The 26151-nt window shown below is 37.2% G+C and overlaps 1 protein-coding gene and 1 long non-coding RNA gene across 19 annotated transcripts in view; one reads left to right on the top strand and one right to left on the bottom strand.

Moving 5' to 3' along the window:
- The window catches only part of INPP4B (inositol polyphosphate-4-phosphatase type II B), a 747875-nt gene that overhangs the window by 698464 nt on the left and 23260 nt on the right, over nt 1-26151 (bottom strand). The gene's annotated exons all lie outside the window — the stretch shown is intronic.
- Nucleotides 12606-17076, top strand: LOC139081803 (uncharacterized). The gene is made up of 5 exons (XR_011537131.1): nt 12606-12654; nt 13386-13570; nt 14408-14536; nt 16627-16724; nt 16817-17076. It is a non-coding gene; the product is annotated as an uncharacterized lncRNA (long non-coding RNA).

Raw genomic sequence — 26151 nt, 5'->3', positions numbered from 1 at the left:
CACCATGACCAAATATGGCTTAGTCTAAGATCATTCAATATGAGAAAATGTATTAATTCTATTTACAATAAAAGTATCACTTTAACATTTAAGTCAGAGCATGTCACTACTCTGCTCCAAGATCTCCAAAGACTCCCCATTTCACTCAGAGTAAAAGCCAAAACTTCCAACACTCACCTGAAGGGTCTACATAACGTGGCAACTGTTGCCTGTGCCTCTTACTCCCTCCACTCAGTCACACAGCTTCAGCCACACTGGACACTCTGCTGCTCCTCAGACAATCGGGAATGTTCCCGCCTTAACGTCTTTGCCCTGCTACGCCCGTTTCCTGGGACACTTCCCCCAAATATCTGCGGGCTTAACTCCCTCACCTCCTTCGATTTTTTGTTTAAATGTCACCCTCACAATAAGGCTTATGCTGACCACCCTGCTTAACGCTGTAACTGTCCTCTCCCCACCATGGCCCTTCTGATTTCTTACCCTGGTCTATGTTTCCTTTTCTGTATCACCTTCTAGAACTGATTCGATATATTTATATATCATCATTTTCATTTCTTGTCTCTCTCTCCTGCCATAATATAAGCTCTAAAAGACCAGGACTCTTTGTTTTGTTCACCACGTGTTCCATATGTCTACAATAGTACTTGACACACAGATAGCATTCAATTGACTTTTAAAAATACATGACTGAATGATTTATTTAATATCTGAAGCAAAGTCTCATGGTATTCTCTATAGACATTAACAAGCCATTTGACAAATAAATACATATTTTTGCTAAATGTCAACCAAATAGAAATTAATGGCTAAATCCTTAACATGATTTACCTCCAGAACATTCTTAGTGGGAAAACACTGGAGGCATTCCACTCCTGTCAGGTAAAAGGATGCCCACTATCACCACTAACACTTAACATGCCATGGGATGTATTAGCTGATTCAGTTTAAAAAGCATGAAATCACAAATACCAAAAGAATGGGCAGAACAAACTCTAACTATTTGGAGATAAGAGGACTATACAACGAGAGTAAAAAAAAAAAAATGAAAAACTATGAAGATGAACTTGAGATTTAGTGAAGTATCAGACCACAAAATTAATATATAGAGAGCAATAATCTTCACATGTACAAACAGCAAACAGTTAAATGTATAATGAAATAGAAGATGCAAGTTACAACACAACAATAAAACAAAATAACAAATAAAATACTTAAGAATTATTTTTCAAATAAATGTGCAAAGCTTTATTAGGAAAACGTAAACATGAGTAGAAATGGCAACTGAAAAAAAAAGAGAAAGAATAAATGTCATAAAAATGTTCATTCTCCCTACATTAATTTATAAATTTAAAATTATACCAATAAAATATCAACAGGTTTTTGTTTCTGGAAATAAACAAGCTTAGTCTAAAGTCAATATGGAAAAATAAATAAGTATAAGAGGAAATCTCTAAAAATTAAAAGCAATGAGAGAAGATTAGATTGTTTAGATTTTAAAACATACTATAAAACCTCGATAATCAAAACAGCATGTATCGGCACATGGTTCACCCACCAAAGAAGCAAACTACAAGTTTAGTGGATTAGCTTCCTATTGCTACTGTAACCAATTAGGAAAACTTTATGGCTTAAAACAACACAAACTTATTATCTTAAATTTCTGGAGGTCATCCCACAATCCCACTCCTGGGTATATAGCCAAAGGAAATGAAATCAATATCTCAAAGAGGTATCTGCACTCCCACGTACATTGTAACATTGTTCACAATAGACAAGACAGGGAAACAACTAAGTGCCCATTGATGGATGAATGGATAAAGAAAATGGGGTATCCATCTAGCTCTCTCTCTACATGACATATATATATATTAAATAGAATATTATTCAGCCATGACAAAGGAAATTCTGCCATTTATGACAACATGGATGAACATGCTAAGTGAAATAAACTAGACACAGAAAAACAACTACTATATGATCTCACTTATATGTGAAATCTAAAAAAATCAAACTCACAGAAGCAGAGTAGAATGATGGTTGCCAGAGGCTTAGGGTGGAGGGGGTGGGGGGAGAAAATGGGGAGATGTTAGTCAAAGCGAGTACACTTTCAGTTATAAGGTAAACAAGTCCCAGGGATCTAATGTACAGAATGGTGACTATATTTAACAAAATTGAATTGTATACTTGAAATTAGCTAAAAGAGTATCTTAATTGTTCTCACCACACACAAAAAAAATAGTAACTATGTGAGGTGATGGATGTCTTAATTAATTTGATTGTAGTAATCATTTCACAATGTGTATACATGTATATATATACATATATATATATCAGATCATCATGTTGTACACCTTAAATATATAATATATATAGTTCTCATTTGTCAGTTATACCTCAATGAAGATTGGGGAGAAAAGAAGTCCAAAATGAGTCTCACTGGGCTGATATCAGGGTGTCAGCAGGGCTGTATTCCTTCTGAAGGCACTTAGGGAGAATCCATTTTCTTTCCTTTAAGAAGCTGCCTGAATTTCTCAGCTCATGGTCCCCTGCCACATTCAAAGCCAGAGGTCGCTGGTCAAGTCTTTTTCAGATTACATCAGTCTGACATTGACTCTGCTTCTGCCTCTTGCTTTCGCTTTTTTTTTTTGATTGAATTGGCCCAATAGAGCAATTTTGAGATGGAGTTGGAAAGGTGAAGAACTGCCAGAATCCAGCCCCTTGACTATATGCAATCCCTAGTTACTGCTTGAACCATTTCATTATAAGTTTAGATGTTAGATGTTTTTGTTGTTCCTCCTGCTTCACTTTTAAGGACCTGAGATTATGTTTGGTTCATCCAGATAATCCAGGATAATTTCCCTATCTGAATGTCAGCTGATTAGTAAACTTAATTGCATCTGCTACCTTAATTCCACTTTCCCATGTAACAAAACATATTCATAGATTCAGCAATTAGGATAAAGACATCTTTGGGAGGTGATTGTTCTACCTACCACACCCAGAAATAGTTTTAAATATTTAAATGACTTTATATATGATAAAACAAGCATCTCAAATAATTTGGGCAAAGTTGGACTTTTTAATGAATGGTTTTGAAATAACAGAGTACTCCTCAGGAAAAGATTAGATCCATGGGTCACATACACACTGCAACAGGATAAACTCCAAAAGGATCAAGAGATGTAAATATAAATAAATAAATGAATCATAGAAATATTAGAAGAAAGCATGGCAAATTTCTTTATAATCTCATGGAGAGACCCTTCTAATTATGACTTTGGCAGACAGACTTTCAGGTGGCCACCAGCATCCATGCCTCCTGGTATTCATGTCTTTATGAAAATCCCCTCTGCCTGAGTGTAGGTGGACCTATGACTTGCTTCTAACTATCAGAACGTAACAATGATGGATGTACATGATTATGTGTATGTGATTACATGAGTGCAGCACAAATCTCACTGGAGTCACTCTCTCTCTCCCTCCCCCTCCCCTTTTCCCTCTTTCTTTTGCAAGCTTCCAAAAATTCTACAGAAGAAAAGAAATTAATTTGGCCAACAACTACAGTGAGCTTGAAAGTAGATTCTTCCACAGTTGGGTCTGCAGATGAGACAACAGCCCAGCTAGTGCACTGATTGTAGCTTTGTGAGACCCTGAGCAGAGAACCCCACTAAGTAGTGCCCAAACTCTTAGCCCACAGAAACTTTGAGATAATAATTATGTCGTTTGGAGCTGCTAGATTTGTAGTAATTTATTACACAGCATAGAAAACCAATACAATTACTCAAAATTTAGAATACATAGAAAAAAATTAATAAATTTTACTAGGTTAAAATTTAAAATTTCTGTATTGCAAAGCAAACAAAGGAACAGATATACAAATACTATAATTAAAAGATAAGAATACATAAGCAAGGTCAAAAGACAATTGACTACAAAAAAAGTAATTATTAAATGCCAATCTCCTCAATAGATTAAAAAAAGTTCCCAAAAATCAACAAGAGAAAGATCAATCACCCAGTAGATAGTCAATGGGACAAGAACATATAGTTTTCAGAAAAGAAATACAAATGGCCTTTAAATATATTAAGCAATACTCAATCTCACTTATAAGAAAAATTTAATTAAAACTGTACTGGGATATCATTTACACCTCACAGATCTGTTAAATTCTAGATTTGATAACACATTGTATTGGTAAGCATTAAAAAAGCACATATTCTCACATGCTGCTGGTCTAAGTTGGAGGGCAATTTAACAATATCAATCAACATCACAAATACATGTACCTTTGATTCAGCAATTTCACTACTCAGAATTTACCCTAAAGAGGTGCTCACACTTATATAAAATGATGACTTTTAGGACTACTTGTAATAAGATTAAAAAACAAGCTAATGTCTACTAATAAGAAACTAGTTAAATTATGACACATCCATTCAGTGGAATGGTGTGCAGCTATAAAATGATACTGATGTCTTTCTGTATTGATTGGAATAGACTGGATTACTATTCACCAGTTATTCTCAACTCCCCTACTGTGACACCTCTCTCTACAGAAGGATTGTATATCCCCATCCTGCTGAACTTGGGAAAAGGTGTGCCTTGATTTTGTCCAATGAAATGTGGGCATATATGTCATGGGTCACCTCCAAACAGGAGATTTAAGAGCCAGCATGTGATTTACTGTGTCTTTTTTCTCTCTGCCACAAGCCTGGCAATGTTCCAGATAGATGTTTTTCCATGAGCCTGAATTCTTGAGAGACAATGGCCTACAGCTGATCCACAATAGACATGTAGTATGACTCAAATATAAATCTATGTGGTTTTAAGGCATAGAGATTTTAGGATCATCATAGTCACCTATCCTGGCCAATGCACTCATGTAGAAAAGTTTCCAAGATATATTGTCAGGTGAAAAAAGCAAAGTACAAAAGAGTGTGAATACGTATGCCACACTCTTCACTTAAAAATCAAGGGGGAAAAAGCACATATGAATATATGTGTGTACTAAACTCAAATAAGCATAACAAATCTCTGGATGATTTTTATCTCTCTGGTCCAATAGGAACTGGACAAGTGGGAGACAGGGTTGGGAGAGATACTCCTTTTTGTATTTTCTGATATGTGATGATATGTTTGTACTATCTATCCAAAAATTTAAATGCATTTTTAAGAAACGAAACACCCATCTCTAAAACATATGTCAGAATAAAATCTTAAGACAATTAGAGAGCCAATGGGAGAAGAAAAACCTACAGGAAGTCTTCTTAGAGCTTGAACAGAGCCAATGGCATGGTCTTTCCAATGACTGCCATTCCCATAATTGTGCCTGCCTCTGAACATGTTCATCTGGCAAAATCCTATACTTGAGTCTGTGATAAATCATTGGGGGATGTATTGAACTCTTATGTACTTTTTGCCATGCTATATAACTTTCTTTTTGTTGGTATTTTGCCTCTACAGTGTAATGTAAGCAGCTTCAATTCAATTAAACAAAAACTGAACACTGAGTTTGGTTATTAGATGGAGTCACTGCCTTCATTGATAGCAAATATTCTAAGGCAGGCATGAAATATGATACACATAAAAATACAGAGGTAACAAAAAGGCATCGAGAAACTTCCCCAAAGAGGTGATATATCAATTTTGAAGGCAGACTAAGAGAATAGAGAAAGAGAATGTTCTAGGAGGAAGCAAGTGCATGGACAAACTGATAAATGGGTAAAGCAGAATGAAGACAAGTTTGGAGAACAGTGAGTTGCTAAAACGAGAAGTGTGTTTTTTCAGAGGGAGAGGAGGAACATTAGAGGAAGAACAATGATCAATTTATCAAGGGCCTTGACAACTTATGCTCCACGGTTTAAGCTCCATCCTTGGGAGCTGTGGAGCCAGAACAGCTTTCAGCAGGGAGAACACATGACCAGATTCATGTGTTCACCTGGCTAGCAGTTAGAAGATTCATTGGAAGGGGCAAGACTGAAAAATGCAGTTGTCCACTGAGATACGATGAGAGTAGTGTTTCCTTTGGATTCCTCTTTGTACCCTACTCAACAGCATGCACCAACATAGTAAATCACCACAGAGACCCGCAACAGCCACGGATTACCTGCAACATCACTTAACTTTTTCCTGACAATACCTTAGCTCTAAAAGTAAAATAGTGTAGGAATCAATATACTTTGGACTGCTCTAGCATTTTGGAGCAACATTTTACCTAAATATGTTAACATTTATACCAGAATTATATGAAAACCAAGATTTATCCTATCTGTTATTGAAAATTCATCTGACAGTGTTTGGGTTCTGTAGATACCAGAGATGGTGTTTTGATTTTTCAACTTTGCTATAAACACTTAGGTTGCCAAGTTCCATCACCTTTCATTACCACCTAAAGTAAAAGACTTTACTGCAGTCTTGTAGTTTCCCCAGTAAAGGAGTTCTGTTGCTCACCTTCGTGAAAACACACACATACACACACACACACAAAAACAAGCCATCCACCTACCAACTAGATTCTTCCTTCAGGGGGATCAGGTTTTCTTTTTCTTATTTTATTTTATTTAATAACAAAGGCTAAAAAGCATTACCAACTAGGGTTTCACAACAGGTAAAACTTCCTAGGACTCTTGTTTGAAGGTTTTTAAATGGAAGATAAAAATGCCGAGAATTCACAAGGCTTCTCAAATTGAAAGTTGGATGGAGATACATAAGAAAAGGACATAGAGAAACTCTCTCAGGAGATTTAAATAGACCTGTTTGAAGACTCAAAGAATCATCCAGTCAGGAAGAAAACAATATACAACCTTTAACTAGAAATAGACCCTAATCTCAACTGTACCAGTCTTTTTTCAGTGCAAAAAGACTACTCTACTTTAGATGAATAATATGCATTAGTAATTAAGAAGAACATAAACTGAATACATTAGAGGGTAGTTACACTGGAAAAGCTAGAACTTAGAGAGTTTTTTACTTGGAAACAGCCTTTGACAATGCAAACATGTATCCCTATCATTCTCTATGTCTATTCAACTAAGTAATGATCAGAACACCAACAGAAATGGCCACATACAAAATTTTTTTCCAGGATGCTTTATTTTTTAGTGTAGTCAGAATATTTATTTATACAACTCACTATTTAAAATAGTGAAGATTTTGAAAAGCCAAATAACTTCAGAATAAAAATCATCTGTATCTTTTAATATGAAACAACAATGCCTAAGCAGCTAATATTGCTATCTTTAATATTCGTGGATTTGTTAATATTAGAATATAGATTTCAAAAAGTAACAATCAAATATTCAGATTGGTTATTGAAGAGGAAACAAGGAATTTTAAACTTTTTAGTTTCAGATTTCAAACTAGTCTACTTTGAATCCAATGTTGAATTCTATAGTTATTGCCTTATCAGGAGTCAGCTAAGGATACTGCCGGGGAGCAGTGACAGTAGAGGCTGGGAATGGGGCTGGGTGCAGTGTTGGTGATGTGCCCCCTACTTTCACCCACATATCTGCCTAGCATACTAAGCGGTGACCATGCCAGTGGAGTCATGGGGAGCGGCTGTGACTGACTCAGAGTAGCACAGGCAGGGTGCGGGGTGGGGCAGGGTCGGGGTTTGGATGGCAGGGCAGACAGCATTGGTGGAGGTGTCGTTGACAGAGAGCCAAGCCACAGTCTCCCTGGGTCCAGGCCAAAAGGGAATCACTGACATCCCGGTATGTATCCTGCCCTGACGCAAGGACATCGTGCTGGCTGCCCTAGAACTTCATGGAAGTGCTGACTAGGGGAGACCGAAGGAGGAGGTCATTGGAAAAGTGATGTGATTAACTATATCGTGATTCAGAAAGGAGCATCAGAGATACTGACAAGCCCTCAAACAAAATATCACATTGACGCTCTTTAAAAACCAACCAATGGTTTGGAAATTATTGGAACTATTTGATAAACAATTTAAATTAAAACTTATAACACTTGGTAAGCTGTCTTATGATATGTGTCAGTTAAGTTAGAAAAAAATATTTTTAAAAATTTACTTATACTTCAAATTTATATATTAATTCCTCAGACCATCTGGTTAGTGATATTTTTGAATATTTTTTTCATCTCACTCTCACACTCCCACTCCATGGGATGAGGGCTTAGATCTACATTGTTTACCAATACAACCCCAAAGAAAAACACAGTGCTGGCACATAGCGGGCCTCAAAATATTATCCAATGAATAATTAAATAATGGAATAAATATGTACTCAACTATCAGTTATGATTTCCCAAGTCCCCCTAAATCCAAAGTCAACAATTCAATTTCACACCAAAAACATGAGAACCTACTAAGTGTAATTCACCATGGGAATTCTATGAGGGTATGAAGATGAAAATTACCCACTCCCTGCTCTCAAATAACTTAAATATGATGAGAGACAGAGCTTCTTGATAAAAAGTTAAACCTCTAATAGTTATTACAGACTTCTGTGCTGAACTCTGCCTTCTAGCAACAGCAGGCTCTTCAGGAAATGATATACCTAACAGCATGCACATGGCCACACACCTGTGGTATTTCAGCCTTGACACTGGGTAAAGGGTTTGGGATTTCAGGATTGTGCCTCCCCTACATTGTTGCAGAAACAATGCTCCCCTCATAGCTGTAGTTGTCAAGTAGAGGAGATATTACACTTGCTTCTGGCTCTATATGACATGGCAGCTGTTTCATCACCAAATTTCTTGGTTTTGCTTTGTTCTCCCTCTTTTAAAGTTAGAAAATAATATTTTGCATTTTTAATAAATATAGATGTTTTATTAATTCTACTAAATTATGTTCAGTCTGATCCTTGTGAACATGGTGGTCTTCTTGCCTAATGTGTGATAATAGAGGGGAGCACATGTTGTGCATTTTGAGAAGCAAACAACACAGATGCTTAAAGGATCTAAACAATAACCAGGGTACCATAGAGGAAAAACATATTAACTCATTGGTGCCTTATACTTATTTATAATAAAATAAGGTAAAAATGACATCAAAACATCCGATTTTAGTGAAATGTTTTTGAGTAATAAAGATTTCTAGAATCCATAGACTTGTCCCAACTTCTTCAGCTCTATGGATTTGACAGGTTGTATATGTAAAAGCATGACAATCCTTTATAATTGTTAGAAGAACACCCTTCCAGAACATCTCAACAGTCACAGATGGATTTTCGTCTATCCTTTAGAAGCAAAAAAATAAAAAGCTTTACCATGATCAACATCAAATCAATATCTGTTACATGAGGCACATCCAGGTATTTAACGCTATATGCCCTGCCTCAGCTTCCGTTCATTTGTATGTGCTCTAACTCCTAAAAATGTTGAAAGTGAAATTTAAAAACAGTCTCACTGTAGAGGATTTTCTTCCACTCCACTCTAGTGCTACATAAGCCCTTCTTAAACCCAGCAAGGAGACTTACACATGCACTATTCATATCCCAAGCCAATAATAAGTAAAAATAACACTACCTTGCAACCTTATAAACCTTCCATAAACGTTATGTCATTTCAGAATGGAAATTAACATATTTTTCTGAATATTCTTTTAGCAACCTGCTGTGCTCACCATTCATTTGATAAAAGATAAAGAAATGCCAATGAGTCTTTTAGGAAAAAGCTCTCCAGACAAATTGTCACATGGAGCAAAAAAAATCTCTGGGTGAACAGAGCCCAGAGCTCACTTGTAGGTGTCAGTAGGGTCAATGCAGTAAATAAGCATAACACAGTGTTTCTCTAATATCAATTTCTTCATATCTTCATGTCTTCACCCCTGTGTTACTAAGCGATGTAAGGCTATTTTGTGTTATTCAGTTGAGCTTTGCTCTATGTCTTTTCACTGGCAATAAAAAGATAAAGAAATAAACAGTAATACATAAAAGGAGTTAGCAAAGCTTTCTAGCGACACAGATTATTGATCTGAGCTAATAAAAAGTTTCCTTTTTAAAAGATCATAGTGCCAAAAACAAAATAAATGAATATTAAATCAACGATTTACAATATATTGGTGTCCTATATTCTACAAAACCACAAATTGAAGAACTCCTCCTCTTATCTCTCACTTCCTTTTATTATGCTGCATTTGGTGTCTTTGGGCAGTATTTACATTCTAAACTGAAATTTGAATACCAAATAAGACATAGTAGCAACTGTTCTAAAAATCATGAAAGTTAGGGCCAGCCAGTGGCATAATGGTTAAGTGTACATGCTCCACTTTGGCAGTCCAGGGTTTGCAGGTTCAGATTCTGGGTGTGGACCTACATATCGTTCGTCAAGTCTTGCTGTGGCAGTGTCTCACATATAAAGTGAAGGAGGATTGGCACAGCTGTTAACACAGGGACAATCTTCCTCAGGCAAAAAGACAAAGATTGGCAACAGATGTTAGCTCGGGCCAATCTTCTTTACCAAAACAATAAAAAAATCATGACACAAATTTCTCTATAAACCATAAGAACACTCTGCTCCAAACTATCAGACTGTTTCCAGTTTGATTGTCCCTGAGAGAAGGAAAAAGTCACACAAAAAATCTGGACCTTTCCTTCAGGTGTGGTCAGATAGGAAAGTGCTTTCAGCCACAGGCTGAGGGGTAGCTGGAAACGGGTGGTGGCGGGGAATGGGACACAATCTTTGCCCTAACAGAGTGTTTCCCCATCCCTGTGCAAAAGACAAAAGGGGAGGAATGGTAAGAAACCAGGTGAGAGGGATAAAGGGGGACACGCATCCCCTTTCTCTTGGAAGAGATCCTATTTTAAGCACAATATCTTCAAGCAAAAGCAAAACGTCAGTGGAAGACTGGAGGGACTTGCGGGGGGAAGTGGTTCCTTCACCACCAACATCCCCAGCTTTTTTCCCAACACCCAAGAGGTTAAAAACTACTTAGAGCATGAAATAATTGGCAAACATATATTAACATAAATTGCAAAACATGTCTATTTGTCTTGATTATAAATTAACAAAATGCTAAGATAAAAATGAAAAGAAAGATAGAAAATGGATATTACTAACTGGTCTAGCTACCTATTGCTACCATGGCTAAATAATCTGTCCTCTTCTTCAAAATTATTTTATCTAGTTATTGTATGAAAAGGGAAAGTAATGCCATGGACTATTAAAACTCGACGTGTCCTACCTAAAAACTATACTCAGGACACAGGAACCAACTGAAAGAGTTCCAAGTGGCCAAAGGTGGAACAATTTAAGCAACAAAATTCATAAAGTAATATGGGATTGTAATCAACAAGTCCACACTAACATAAATAAATGATTGAATAAATCAGTATACAAAGGAGAAGAGACAATTTTCTCGTGCAGAAAAATTCCAAATAATGTGTGTAGGATACTCTACCCTCAAGGACATGGCACAGAACCCCTGCCTCCCAGGACTCTTTAAGTGTGGACTGCACAGAGTAACTCACTTCCAAAGAGTACAACATGGAAAGGGGGTTAGAGAGTAACTTTACAGGGGAGAAATCTGACAAACACTCCCTCACCAGGTGATCAAGGTTAACCTCAACAAGCGTTAAGACATGTGGATAGCAGGTGCTCCTGATATGATGTGATGAGAATGGCATCTTACTTCTGTGGTCTCCCTCCCAAGAACCCATTAACCCAGTCAAATCATGAGAAAATATCAAATTCCAATAGAGTGGCATCTTACAATATACCCAACTAGTATTCCTGGAAACTGTCAAGGTCATCAAAAACAAGTCAAGTCTGAGAAAACTGTCACAGCCAAGAGGAGACTCGGGAGACATTACAACTAAAACGTAATGTGGTATCCTAGATACAATCTTGGAACAGAAAAAGAATATTGGATAAAAACTAAGGAGATATGAATAAAGTATGGACTTTAGTTAATAATAATGAATCAATATTGGTCCGTTAACTTTAGCAAATGTACCATAATAACTTAAGGTGTTATTAATAGGGGAAACTGAGTGTGAAGTCCTTGGGAATTCTGTATTACTTCATAATTTTTCTGCAAATCCAAAACTGCTCTAAAATAGAAAGTTTAACAAAAGTTATACAAATACAAATGTATTGTGCCACTCATGTTTCAGTTTAACAAAACAATTACTGTTCATGCTTTCACTCTATTCAATGTAAGCTGTGATGAGAAGAACAAATCTGACAACCCAATTGAACTACATCCTTCTGCAGAGACTTCTCATTAGATTTTTAACCTTACTAGGTACAAATTAGGTTAAATTAGGTAAGTAAACTTGACAAAACATAAGCTAATTCTATACTTGTTTTTATATGCATTAGCTTCATTCTCTATGTATTTTTCTTTGTTACAAATCAAGTGTATTGTTGAAGACATATTTCAAAGATTAAGATGTCCTGCTTTAAAGGATAGGTGAAAACCTACTGCAGAAAATCCCATTTTTCTTCCATTGGGAGTTATTTTCTCTTCACTTTTGTAAAATTGCTGGCTTTGGACTCAAACAAGACTTTTTCTTTTCCCTTCACAGCAGATCTTGTCCACCTACTGTGTAAAGAAATTAAGGTTCCACTCTCTATTGTGAAGTCATAATGATAAATTTGTGTCACCATCATTGTTTCTGTGGCAGCAGACTAATGTTAGAAAAGTGATCAGGACCACTCCCGATGCATGGCTTCCCCATCTCTTCCTGGGTAGGCCCTCTTGGGGAAATATCCCCACCTCTGTACCCATGATTGAGTCTTTAGGCATAGATATCTTACTAAAGGAATTTTTTGCTACCCTCCATTCTTAGGGTTGTGACTTTCAGAGGAGAAAATTCTCAGAACAGATTAAAGCAGGTTAAACTCCAAGTTGCCAATTTTCATTGCATAAGAAATGATTTCATCAAGAACATTGTGATGATACTCTTTAAATATTTAATTGAGTATGTATTTATACTTTCTATACCCTTATGTTAAATATCCTGTTACAGGAAATGTTAAGAGTGGGAGAAAGGAAAAGGATCTACTTAGTCATTTCCTTTAGGCTTAAACTATTTTCCATCTTGAAAACACAAATAGTAACAATATTCCATGGTGCCTAACTTCTTTAGAAAATCATATATAAAAATATACATATATATGTGTGTATGTGTGTATTATATATATAGAAATGTTCTTGGGTACCATTTAAATTTCTGGTTATTTTTTCTTTATAGTACATTTGAATGTTCCAAGTACAACCATCATTTTATTTAACAACCATTTATTAAGCAACTACTGAGTTCCAAGTGCCACTGTAGATATACATAAACAAATAAAATACAGTCCTGTCTTTTCATAAAGGCTTTTAATCTAGTGAGATGGGGGTTACTGGGTTGAGTAGTGTCTCTCCAAAATTAATATCTATCTGAACCTCACAATGCAACCTTATTTGGAAATAGGGTCTTTGCAGATTTAATTAATTAAATTAAGATGAGGTTAGACTGGATTAGGGCGAGCCAGGAATGCCAAGGATGGTGAGCAACTATGAAGAGCAGGAGAAGGAAGGAAGAACGCCCTTACAGAGCTTTCAGAGAGAGCACAGCTCTGTATAACACCTTGATTCCAGACTTCTGGCTCCAGAATGGTGAGAGAATCCATTTCTGTTGTTCTAAGTCACCAAGTTTTTGGTACTTTGTCCTAGCAGCCCTAGGAAACCAACACAGGGGTGCAAGACAGATATAGCCACAAACAAGAATTTCTACAAGAATAGATTCCATTTAAATAGAAGCCTTTAAGACGCTGATACACACCAGGCCTTCCATATCAAAATGGCTGACCTAGATGAAAAATTGTAAAGCACAAACAATTAAGATGGGATTTATTTTCTCGGTTGTTTATAGGCCTGTTCCTATACCTTGCATTGCACTCATTCATTCAGCAAGGGGGTTGATCATTCTGATAATAGGATAAAAGTTTTTAGTGAAGTTTCCAGCCGTGGTTAAAAAGCAACATAAAACTAAAGACGTGTGAAATGAAATTATCAGTCACAGACCTAATAGGTTTCCAAAACACAAGCCAGCTGTCTGCTGCCAGCCTCCTCACTCCCGTGCTTTCCCCTTTTCAAAGTCAAACTGCATATGAAGTGCCTTAATCTTTGAACATGCAGCTGCTTCAGACTTCCCCAGCCTTTTTATACTTTTCATGCATCCAATTCATCTCCATTCCAAGAGGCATGTCCAGGGAGGTGACAGGCCGACAATAATGCCTGGGCCACAACAGGCCCTTAGCAGAGTGGTGACTAACTGATTAAATGCTTAGCATGCCAACCCACATAAACCATGGAGCCAGGGATTAAGACTCCCTTGCAGCACAGCACCCAGGAAGTCAGCTTTCAAGTAGAATTAAATCCTTTTTAAATGCCTTAACATTAACATTTCTTGGGTCTCTTCCATCACCATATCTGTGCCACTTTATATTCCAGATGTATTTGAACTAAAAAAAATAAAAACATCTAAACCTACTTTATGACTGCTATATATTGACATAAAAAGGAAACCAAACGGACAACAAAAGACACCAGGAAATTGGAACTTCTTAGATAAACATATGGGTGAGTCTTTTGGTTTCCTTTCACTGAAATTAGAAAAATAAACAGCGACCTTTCCAGACCCGGGGAGGGAAAAGGAGAAAGTAAGAGAGACAAAGCAAGAGAGAGAGCCCTGAAACAACAAGAAAGAAACAGGACAGGAAAAGAGTCGAGTAGTCAAAAATAGTGAGAAAATGGAACTTCAACACTGCTAAAGAATGAAAAGATGGTAAGAAACCAGCTCCCCCTGGCAATATAAGGACACGTGTGAGAGAAGCACCTTGAACTGTGGGGAGCCCCTGAGTCCAGTCCAATCCCCTTCCCTTGCCAGCATTTCCTTTCCTCTCTAATATCACCCAAATTTCAAAGACTGTTATGCCTTCCTTGAGTAAGGCCGGCTTTCTCAGAAACAACATGAGGCCAGCTTTTGATTCTATTATTGGCCTTTTTACCAAAGTAAAATTTCCATGGCTTTTTCTTATCAGAGGCTATTCCAGGGCCTGGTTTTTCTACAAAAAAAGGAAGGCAATTTACATATACATGTGTGTGTGTATTTCCAATTCTATCTATACCTACATTTCAGTAGAATTACAATTCCTGTAGGAACCAAACTTTGAATAAAGTCAGTTGTATGCTTCAAAGTCTTTATTGTAAAAACGGCATTGATGACATAAAAATAAAAACCAATATAACATTAGCAATGAAAAGACTTTGTGGCTAGGTGAGCTCCTGGGCATAGCCCCAGCCCCCATCCCATCCTGGAAGCCCTGTTATTCCCTGAGCAGGATGCTCTCTACACATTGTTCTCTCAGTAGGATGCCTCTCCACACTTTTGAGTGCTGTGCCTGATACTTGGAACTCTCTTCTCCCCACCAACCCCATGGCTCTGTTGGTCACTGCTCAACTGTTCCTGTATCAGATAGCCCCTTCTTCCTCACAAGTCTGAATAAAATAGCAACCACCCAATATTCCTTAACTCTTCATCCTGTTTTATTTTTATCCATACTGTACCTCTCCTGCTGATATATTATTATATTTGCTTAAGGGTTTTCCATCCACTAGCATGTGAATGCCATGAGGACGGGGACTTTGCCAGTTTGGTTTATTACCACATGCCCAGCACCTTGAAGAGCACCTGGCTCTCATGGGCTCACAATGAATCTTTATTAGGGAATAAATGATTCTCAGTTCTGTGCTGTGTGCAGTATTTGCCCTAGAAGGAAGAGTGACTCAGACATCCATTCTCCCAGCCATCTTGGACTCAAATGCTTTGGAGCAGAAGAAAGATCAAGAATTGAGGAGGGAGTATATACTGATGAAAGTAAACATTTAGCAGTTTGAATAAACAACATTTTCAAATTCCAACAGGCCTAAAGGGCTGTCTCCAGGGCTCTCCTGTTCTCATCACATGGCCTGGGGAAACTGTGCTGAGGTGTTTGATCCATTTCTTTCAAGCCAATTTGCCAAGTCTTGTAGCCCGCTGACAGCAGAACAGAGGGTCTGGTTGGCATTTGAGTCACTCCAAGCAACAAGGGAAAGAAACTAAGAACATAAAGTGGGAGGTCTTAAAATGGCAACTAGAAAATTCAGAGTCTCAGGGAATAATGAAACTGGATTTCTAAATGAAGACTTTTACCTATTTCACCTAAATCCACAGCTATCTGCCAATCTGGATGAAACACCAGTATAATTTTTAGGCCACACTTTCTATCTGCATTCCTCCTCCTCCCCAGCAAGGCATACAGACAAGGTATTCCTGAAGGCCTTAAAAGTTGATGAAAGTAAAATTCAAATGTACATACTAGGCTGTGTCTATGTCCTGTCCAGATCTCCCCTTACTGGGCCAATGTAGACAGAAGCTACTTCACACACACGCCACACACACACATACAGCCCACACCAATGACTGACTGACATCCTTGGGTGACAAAGTGTGGTGTGGTTTATAGTGTGGTTTCTGCCTGCATAGTCCCTCCTTTCACTCCTATAGCCAATCTACATCCAGCCAAGGCTAGAATTTACCCCACACGTAGCCAAGACTAAAATTTACTTTAAAATACATCCTTGCTCCATTCTTCTCCCTTCACTAGCCTGCATCACCTCTTCCCTTACAGCTTCTTCCTGCAGAGCATCCCCTCAGTAAATCATGGCACCTGAATCGCCATCTTGGACTCTGCTTCTGAAAACTCAACATGAAACAGTATAAGTCCAGGTTAGTCTATTGACTTAAAATCCAAAATTAGAATGGCTTAAATTAAATTGGAATAAATTCCATCTCATTTTAATGCCACTTGAATTTAACAGATTCTAAGTTCATAGAGCTATGAAGATATTGTGTGCAGAGGAAGAACGTTTCCTGTTTGAGTGGACTTCATTGCCCATCCATGCTGTGACAGTATTGGGAAGGAAAATGGGCATGCCTGATTCAAGTGAATGATTGCAATGTACCATAGCACTTTTGTCTTTTGTTCCTTTTCTGCATGTATACTTGGTTGGGTTGCTTTTGTTCTGTATTTGTTCTTAATCTTTTAATGTATAAAAGTTGACTCTTAAGCTTAAAGAAATCATTTATTTAGCCAACTCAGAGTTCTTTTATTCTAATTTAAATTTTTTGTTTTATGAAGTTGGTCTAGTGTATTTGATGGATTTTAAGAGGACTCTATCTCATGGTTTCTATTATAACTTTATATTGGTTATAGTCGGTTAAGAATTTAATCTGTCTCTTGCATTTTATTAGCAAACTGTGTGAATTATCTTCACAATATGCAGGCTTGCTTCTGTCTGGTCAGTTATTTCTCTTAGGAAGTAAAACACCTCTTGAGAACTTCGTCAATTGCTTTTTTATTTTTAGTCTACATTTTTTAGTAATAACATTATAAAAACTTCAATGAAGATATAGTATTTATTACATTCTCTTGAGCCTAAACTCTCTTGAGTGCATTTATTTATTGGATTTATATACTACTTTCTCATGGAATAGTTAGATTTATATTTCAGTCAGTTTTCTATTTTCACACATTATGTTAGAAATACACATTGCCTTAATTAAAATGACACCACAAGGTGGCTATGCCTTTTTTGGAGGACAATGTTCTTTCTTTATTGCTTAGAATAACCCAAGAAGTTACTGATAAATCAGATAAAAACACACATTTACTACATTATATTATTGGTTTATCTGACTAATATTAATATATTATCATATTTTCTTTTTTGAATTGCCATCAAGTATGTTGTCTGATTTAACATTTTTTTATTTTACAGTTTATTCTGTGAATTTCCAGTTATAACTATATATACAAATATCTTCTTATGTATTCAACAATCTTATTAATAAACAGGTAGAATTATGTATTTTTACTTTTCTCAGTTTCTTAAATATAAAATGGAGAGAATAACAAAAATTACCTCATAGAATTGTAGAGAGGACACAGTCTGGCAGGTAGTGAGCACCCACTAAATGCAAGCTTGACTGTTACGCGTCATGGATGTCACAGGCCCAGCAGTCCTGTGTTCAGGTCTGTATACACAGCGTAAATGGGTCACTGACATATCACAGTGCATCTGAAGAAGTGAAAGCATCTGGAAGTCTTATCACCTAAAGACTGGCTAAAGGAAAGGGCACTATTCTGTGGAAGGAAGATTAGATTTTGCTCTGAGCGTCCATAAAGGCCAGGACGAGAACCAATAAGTGGGAACTATGGGAAGACAGCCTTTGTTTCCATATACGGAAAAATGTCAGCCTGACTCAGAAGGCAGTGAGCTCCTGTCACTGGGGATGTCCAGTAAAGCAGGAAGACTGCCTATCAGAGATATCGTAAAAGTGATTCCTCAACTGCCTCGGAAGTTTGACCAGACAAATTCAAGATTCCTTACAGCTATAATAATAAAAACAATAAAAACAAACGCTCGCTGCATGTTAATTACGTGGCACTGTGTGAAGCGCCTTAAGAGTATTACCTTACTGAATCGTCACAACTTCAGTAGATAAGTACTAAGATAAGCAATCCCATTTTATCTATGGGGAAATAATGGCTTAGATTCTGCCTTCAAGGACCTGGAAGCCCTTAACCAATAGGTTATACTGCCTTCCAGGACATGATAATTCCGACTTGGGTCTTCTCAACAATACCAGTGAAGTTGGACATCCCATCCTTTTTTTTTACATTGTAACCCGGTCCTACGATTTGGAATTCTTTCTCTATCACTCAAAATATGCAAGGTTACACCATATTAACAAACAACTCCTAAATCTTCCTGTCTTCATACAAAGGTTTCTTTCTCATTCACTCACATGTTCATCACGGCTTGGCTCGGGGACCTGCTCCACATCCCCTAATACTGGATCTGTGTTGATGGAGCAGCCACCACCTCAAAAGATGTCAGTGACCCAAGCAAAGGGAAAAAGAGAGATCTGAAGGGTGCTCACCGGCAGCTAAACGCTCAGGTAAAGAAGTGACACAGATGCCATTTTTACTCACAAGTCACTGGTCAGAACTAGTCACTTGCAATCCTATGATAGCTCAGAAGGTGGAGAGCCAGAAGTATTTGGTAAGTGGAACCAATGACTACCATATTTTCACTGCAAAGTTTTCACATTCTGTCATTCAAAAGCTACTGCTACCTCACAGCTTCTCAAGATATTTTTCCCAATTCATAAAAGAGACGAAACTTTCTGTGATAACACAATATAGTGATGGTATTGCTCCTTTATTCCTCTCTCACGGTATTTATACCTCTTCTGAAAGTGTAGGGTTTCTTCTAGTGAATAAAAACCAATTAAGACATAAAATACCTCAAGAATATGGTAGAACCTATCCACTCCTGAAACAATCCACTTGAGTAGAGGTAATGACACAATTTGAATGCATAGGCTTTTCAAAAGCATAGACTGAATTTCTATCCATCTCAATAGTTTTAAGTGAAGACATATTTTTCATTAAAGTGGTTTATTTTTGTTTACAGATCATCTAAATCACTAAATATATTCTCTTCCAAATGACCTCTACTTTCAACACCAATTTACAAAAGACTTCTGCCTTGGGACACAAAAGACTTTTGTTTGTTCCATTTGGACTGACATTGCTTTAGGATAAAAGCCATTCCCTTACTCTGGAAGTTTCCAATGAGAAGGCAAAGGCTGCCACTGTGCAGGAGCAGTCAGTCCTCTAGGCTCTTTTCCTAAACTACCGCTTCCTTCCTCTAAACGCTCTTGGCTTTAAAATTCCCTAGAACACTAAGAAGTAGTGTTCTCTTGAACCCACTCAATTAAATAAGCGATTACTTTGAAATTTAGAATTAACCATAACCCTAACTCCAACCCCAAGAGCTATGGCTTTTCTGGAATGAGTCACCCCCTCCAAAGATACAATCCAAATCTTTCTCTCTACAATATCAGAAGAGTGAATTTCTTTGGTTATGAGCTGTCACAACCATCTCAGCACTGATTCATTTCCCCAGTCCTTTATTCCAATACAGAGTTTCAACGCCTCCCTCTCAAAAAGATAGTTTGATCACCTTAACATTATTGCAATTTATAACAATGAAAATTTTAAATCAAGAGGATCCTTTCTTTGTTTAAAGAAAAAAGTTTAGAACTAAAAAGATTATACCTTCATTTGAATGATATAAATTAGAAATAGTTCAAAATGGAAATCTTTGTCTTTGGGTTTGGAGGCACATTTCTTGAGAAAGTGTTGAGGACTTTTTTTTTTAAGTCATTTCCATTTTAGCACCAGAGACTGTGAAGCTAGGAAACATATGGAAGGGGGAAAAATCTAATGGCAATTTGGTGTAATAGCACTGTAACCTTGGATTTGTGTGCTAGTCTCTTTGGTGAGCTAAACTACAGGTCAGACTCTTCTAGGAACCATGCTTCTTTTGACATTTTAAAGGTCACAGTTATTTTCATTTTGTGAATATGATAGGTTATATTATTTCTTTTGAATTCTAGAAGCCTTAGTACTTTTTCAAGAGGGAATGTGGTTACTAGAATCACTTTAATATGAGTACTGATAATCTAACTTCTCATCTGGAAATAGAGATGGGGAAAAAAGTTCCCATTACTTGTTTTTGACTCTAGATCATAGAATTTATTTTCACTAAACGTATTACATAAGTTTAAGATTTTACTATAACTTTATCTGGTTGGCTTTAATCTACCAGCAAATTGTTTTCTTTACTCAACTTTCAATTCAATGTGTAAATACAAAGTGCCTATTATGTGTAAAGCACAACACTGTATATAACTGAGAATCAATGGAACCCCTGACCCCAAGAAGTTTATAATCTAGTAGATGGGCATGTAAACAAACAAGCATAATACAAAGAAGCATGTGAAAAATATTATAACGAAACCACAAGTGCCTTGGTGCATAGCACCTAGATCATTTTCAGCTAGGGAAGTGGGGGCCAGCTTTGTGGAAGAGTGGCATATGACCTGGGTTGGACCTTAAAGGTGGGTAGAATTTGGGGAGACAGACTTGGGAAGGAAGAGCCCTCTGAAAGGGGAAAATATGAACAAGCAGGGAGTGTGCTTGGGAAAAACCAAGTAGTCTTGCTTGGCTGTAGTGTAGGGCACGGCAAAGAAGAAAAGGGAAAGAAAATGCAAACTGTAGATTCCCAAAGCCACACAATGCTCAAGCCAGAAGAGACCTCAGTGACACTTTATCTATCTCTTATTTTTACAGATGTGGAAAATAAAAGCTTCTTTTCACACATTCTTATTTTTATGTTCCTTGTTTTAGATACTTCTTTTTAATTTGATTATGTGGCCCATTTTTCATTAACAGGCTCAACTGTAATTTCAATTCAAGTAGCTTGAATGCAAGTTAACAGATTCATCTGTGAAATACACATGTGTATGAGAAACAATTACCACATTTTTCTTTTTCCAGGCCTCACAGCCAAAATTTGAGGAGGGTAAATCCTTTTCCTTAAACATAACAGGTTAAATTCATAAATTTATTTGGCTTCATGAGGTAATGAGGCTAATATACCCTTAAATTTCATAAAACAAGTTCTTCATTTTGAATATTCTTATATTTCAGGACAATGCCACAAAAGAATTAACAGCATTAGTTCCAGCATTTTACCTGACAGGTGCCTGTCCTTTAGGTTTGCTCCTAGAGACGTTGCCTGCTATCCCCAAATCTCCAAGTCCTAGTAGACACTGAGCCCTGTCCCCATTTTCATCCTCCTAACACTAAATTGTTTTCTTAAACTCCAACACAAACAAGCAAAACAAAGGGAAAATCTTTCCCACTCTCATCTCTTAAAATTGCACGAAATCTGTCCTTTCATATTTTGGTTGCAGTGTCCTCCTCTATAACGCTGTTCTTTTCAAGTGTGTCTCCCTGTGAAAACTCACAGGCAGCTAAGCCTGTGTTTCTATTCACTTTGACAAGAGCTCTTTCCACCGTGGTCTTCACAAACTCAACTCTCCAGCTCCTGACATACAGGAAAACTAAATAACCCAGTAAGCTCTCTAAAATAGCCAAGATAAAGTACAATGACCATTCTCATCTTTAAAAGAAGTTAGAAGCTTGTCACTGTCATTGCAACAGCTTTAGCTTTGCAGCTACTGAGATTTGCAGCAGCATCTCTTTGTCCAAAGGCCTACTGGTGCCTTTCTGTGCTGTTACTCCCAAAGTCATCTCCCCCTCCACTGTTTTCAAGGCTCACTGTAGAACACAAATCAGGTCTTGTCTTACTGCTTCTAACAGTCACTGGCTTTCAAGGTCAGTCACCTCTTGTTTGGAAAAGCCAGAGTTCTTTATTTTGAGAGCCAGCCTTTGGTTTGCCTCTACACAGCAGTAGCTTGTTCTTCACAGCGTTCTTTGTGAAAGAATCTTCAGACAGGAGCCAGTCCCTGCTGTTAGCATAAAAGCTGTGCAATATTGATAAAGACAGATTTCATCTGAGCCCTCTACCCCCATACGCTTAAAGTGCTTTCCTGTATGTTCAGGTGTTACATGCTCTGAATATTACCAGAAGCTAATTTCAGCTAAGTCTTCAAGCCTAACCGTCAAATTTAATAAAGCCACATGCAAACTAGAAGGTCCTCATATTAATTGGATAAAAGGCCAATAATAATTTGTTACTATTCACCAGAAGGGATGTAAACCATCCCCTCAGCAGAAAGAAACATCCCATTACTGACTGAAGCTGTTTAGAATTCTACATGTCCACGCGTACTACAGACATATATGATTTTTAAAGGGGAAGTAAAAAATACTTAACGTTGCCTGCAACATGAAGGTAGAGACAAACCCAAAGGAAAAGATATATTTCCTGATGAGAAGTGAAAACTTCAAGAAACTGAAGTAAAATGAAAGTATTTATCCATTATAGTAGCATCACTGTGCCAACCCCTCCCACCTGTAGTACAATAAAGTAATCATTCTCTATTAGACGCATTAACAGTTCTTCCATTCACTCATTCATCCAACAAATATGAACTGGACACTTACTATGTGCTAGAGATTATGCTAAACACTAGGGAGGTATTGGCGAAAAATATTAACACAATCGCTGCCCACACAGATTACAGTTGGTGGTGAATTAAAGTAAAAATTTATTTTGAAATGTAAAATGATACAGGAAGAGGAAATTGGACAGAACTCTGAAGTGCCTCAGATTTAAAGGATAGGCAGGGAAGTGACATGGAAAAGGATGACAAGACAAGAAATGAAAAAACAGGAGAACTGGCGATCTCCTTTCACACCAAAGTCCTAGATTTCAGATAAATTGCAGTATCATAAAATGCTGAGCCACAAGAAATTAAGGGAAAATCTTCAATGGCAAATTAAAGTGAAAGCTAAATCAAGAAAGAATAGGACAAATCTCAATACCAGGAAACTAGACCTTGGATTGCAGAGGAGAATAGGTGTTAAGGTCTGGGAGCTGTGTCCTGGGAAGGATAACCCTGAGCCCCACCTAGAATTGCAACACTCAAAAGTGAAGTGCTGTTTGGAAAACATAGGCTAGAAAACTTCCACATATCAACAGAGGCAACCGAAGAGGAAATCTGTCTGAGTCCATCATGGCTCTGCGCAGGGGGAAAAAAAAAAGCATAGCCTTTTCTGAAAACCTGTATATAAAGTTTATTCTTTCACAAGAATCTGAGGTTTAAATGACACTGCTCTTACAGAGAAGGTCGTGGATGTTCATGGTATCTTGCAGAAATAAACTCAAATCCTCTTTGGATAAAAGGATCCTCAACTCAGGTCCTTTAATTAACTAATTAATTAATCCCACAGATTAATTTTAGCCAAAAACATGCTCACATTAAAAAATGAACATAAACTCAAGAAAATAAGCCAGCATGGCAAGAGTCGGCAGAAACACAAAAAACTACAGAACCTTGAGACTTAAGATATCAGACCTAACAGGTACAACATAAATAACTATGCATAAGATGCCTAAAGAAATAAAAGATGGGATTTAAACTCGAGAAAGGAACAAGAACAATCAAAAATGATCAAACCAAATTTGAAGAAAAAACAAAACTAAATAGAATGGGGTTAAATATTTTATGTTGAACCCTCCAGGTCCAACCTCTCCACCCTTTTCCACCATGCTCTGTTCCCTCTGTATTTATCTCACCTGTGTCTATCATCACATCAATCATATTATGACACCTGGCTTCTGGCGGGGTTTGGCCAATGCAGAGCACAGGCAGGATATCGGAAGGAGAAGGAGGGTGAGTCTGAATGTTTATAACCTTGGCTCCTTCTCTGTGAGGTCCCCAGGTCTGGCTGTGCCTCTTGACAGGTCACACTGCTCCTGCTCTACACAAACTTCCCTTCTCCCAGTTTCCAGTAACCTCTCCTTCTCTGGCAGTTCTGTTGATGTTATTCTTGAGTTTCTGCACTCTTGCTTGTGGTTCCCCTTTATCCTAACCAGAAAGGGCAATTAGACTGACAGTAAAATTCTCAATAGCAACAATAGAAGCCAGGAAACTATGGAACAATACCTTCAAAGTGCTGAGAGAAAAACTGTCAACTCAAAATTGTATAACACTATTATTCAATAGCAAACCCAAAATAAAGGCAGTTTAAGATAAACAGAAACCAAGAGCATTTACTAGCAATAAACTCTGATTACAATAAATATACTTAGAAAACAGCAAAGCTACAGAAAAAAATGTTAGAATGAGAGAGTTTAGTAAAGTGGCTGATTATAAGATCAATACACTAAAATCAATAATATTTCTATACACCATTAGCAAATAGCTAGAAAATGTAATTTTAAATAACTGCAATAAAAATGAGGTGCCTAAGAATAAAACTAACACAGAATGTAGAGGATCTTTAGAGAGCGAATGTTTAAAATGTACTGAAAGACACTAAAGAAGAGAGAGACGCGTTGTACTCTTGGATAGGAAGATTATAATCAACATTATAAGAGAGCAACCCCACCCAATTTGAGCTAAGGATTTATTGCAATTCCAATAAGAGAGGGATATAGTTAAGAGAGAGGGACACAAGCATGTTTGATTATTTTTTCTTATAATATATATACATTTTTATCCAAGAAATTGTATTTTCAAAAATTAAACAGAAGGAGAATTCAGTGTCAAGAAAAACAAAGGAAGAATTGTTTTAAAGGAATAGTTAACACAATCTGATATTGCCAAGTGGTTAAATAAGATAAAGACAGAGAAAGACCTGTGAAATGTAACACAAAGCCTTAGCAACCTTGGCAAAAGCAGTTTCACTGGAGCTGTGGCGGGTAGACTACAATGAAATGGAAAAGTATAAGAAACGTTGAACATCTTCTCCAAGACACTTGGCTCTCCCATGTAAGAGAAATAAAGGTAGCTGGAGTGGAATATGCAGTAGGGAGGATGTTTTATTCTTTTTCACATGTGAAAATCTTGAGTATGTTCACTGCTCATTGGAGGGAGGAGCAGAGAAGTGAAGACATAGAAGACAAGGGCTGATAGTCATATAGACATCCTGAGACTTCAGGAGGAATTAGGATTGCGTGTGGAGGTGCAGGGCACAGTTCAGCTAGGCAAGAAGAAGGAGAGGACAGTAAAAAGACACATGAGGGTAGTAGACTGGGTGGTGAGTCATTAAAGGAAATACTTTTTTTTTATTTTTTGATTTCTATTTTTACTGGAAACTAAGAGGTAAGAGGCCTAAGGATATATCTTCCCTTAACACCATTTTCCAGTGCCTAAATTGGATGCTGGTAAATCAAGCAGTAAATTCACATGGATAAGCAGGAAAATCTCAATACCTTCACATAGATATTTATTCCACCAGATCTAGGTCACAAATTGCTTGGTGGTTCCATGTGGCAGAGTCTTCAAGTCTAGACCAAGGATATGGTTTTGCATTAGTGGCTCTATCTGACTCTACAAAAGTTTTTAGGGAGAGAAGCTATAAGGTGAAAATAAAGCTGTAAGACTGTGCAGCTCAGAGTGCCATTGAGCAAAGGAACTGTGAGTTGTCTGCTTTTGCATATTAAATCATTAATCTCCCCACAGGGGAGCAGCTCCAGTAATTTCTCTGCAAATGTCTTCTACAAGGATTCGCAAGGGTGAAGAAAGACTTCTCACTATCCATTAATTTAAAGAACATGGTTCATACAGATCCCTTTGTGATTTCAATGAATTATGATCAGGCTGA

This window comes from Equus przewalskii, chromosome 2, assembly GCF_037783145.1.
Source record: "Equus przewalskii isolate Varuska chromosome 2, EquPr2, whole genome shotgun sequence".
Taxonomy (NCBI): Eukaryota; Metazoa; Chordata; class Mammalia; order Perissodactyla; family Equidae; genus Equus; species Equus przewalskii.
Note: the sequence above shows the minus strand (reverse complement) of the source record. Positions and strands in the feature narration are given on the sequence as shown.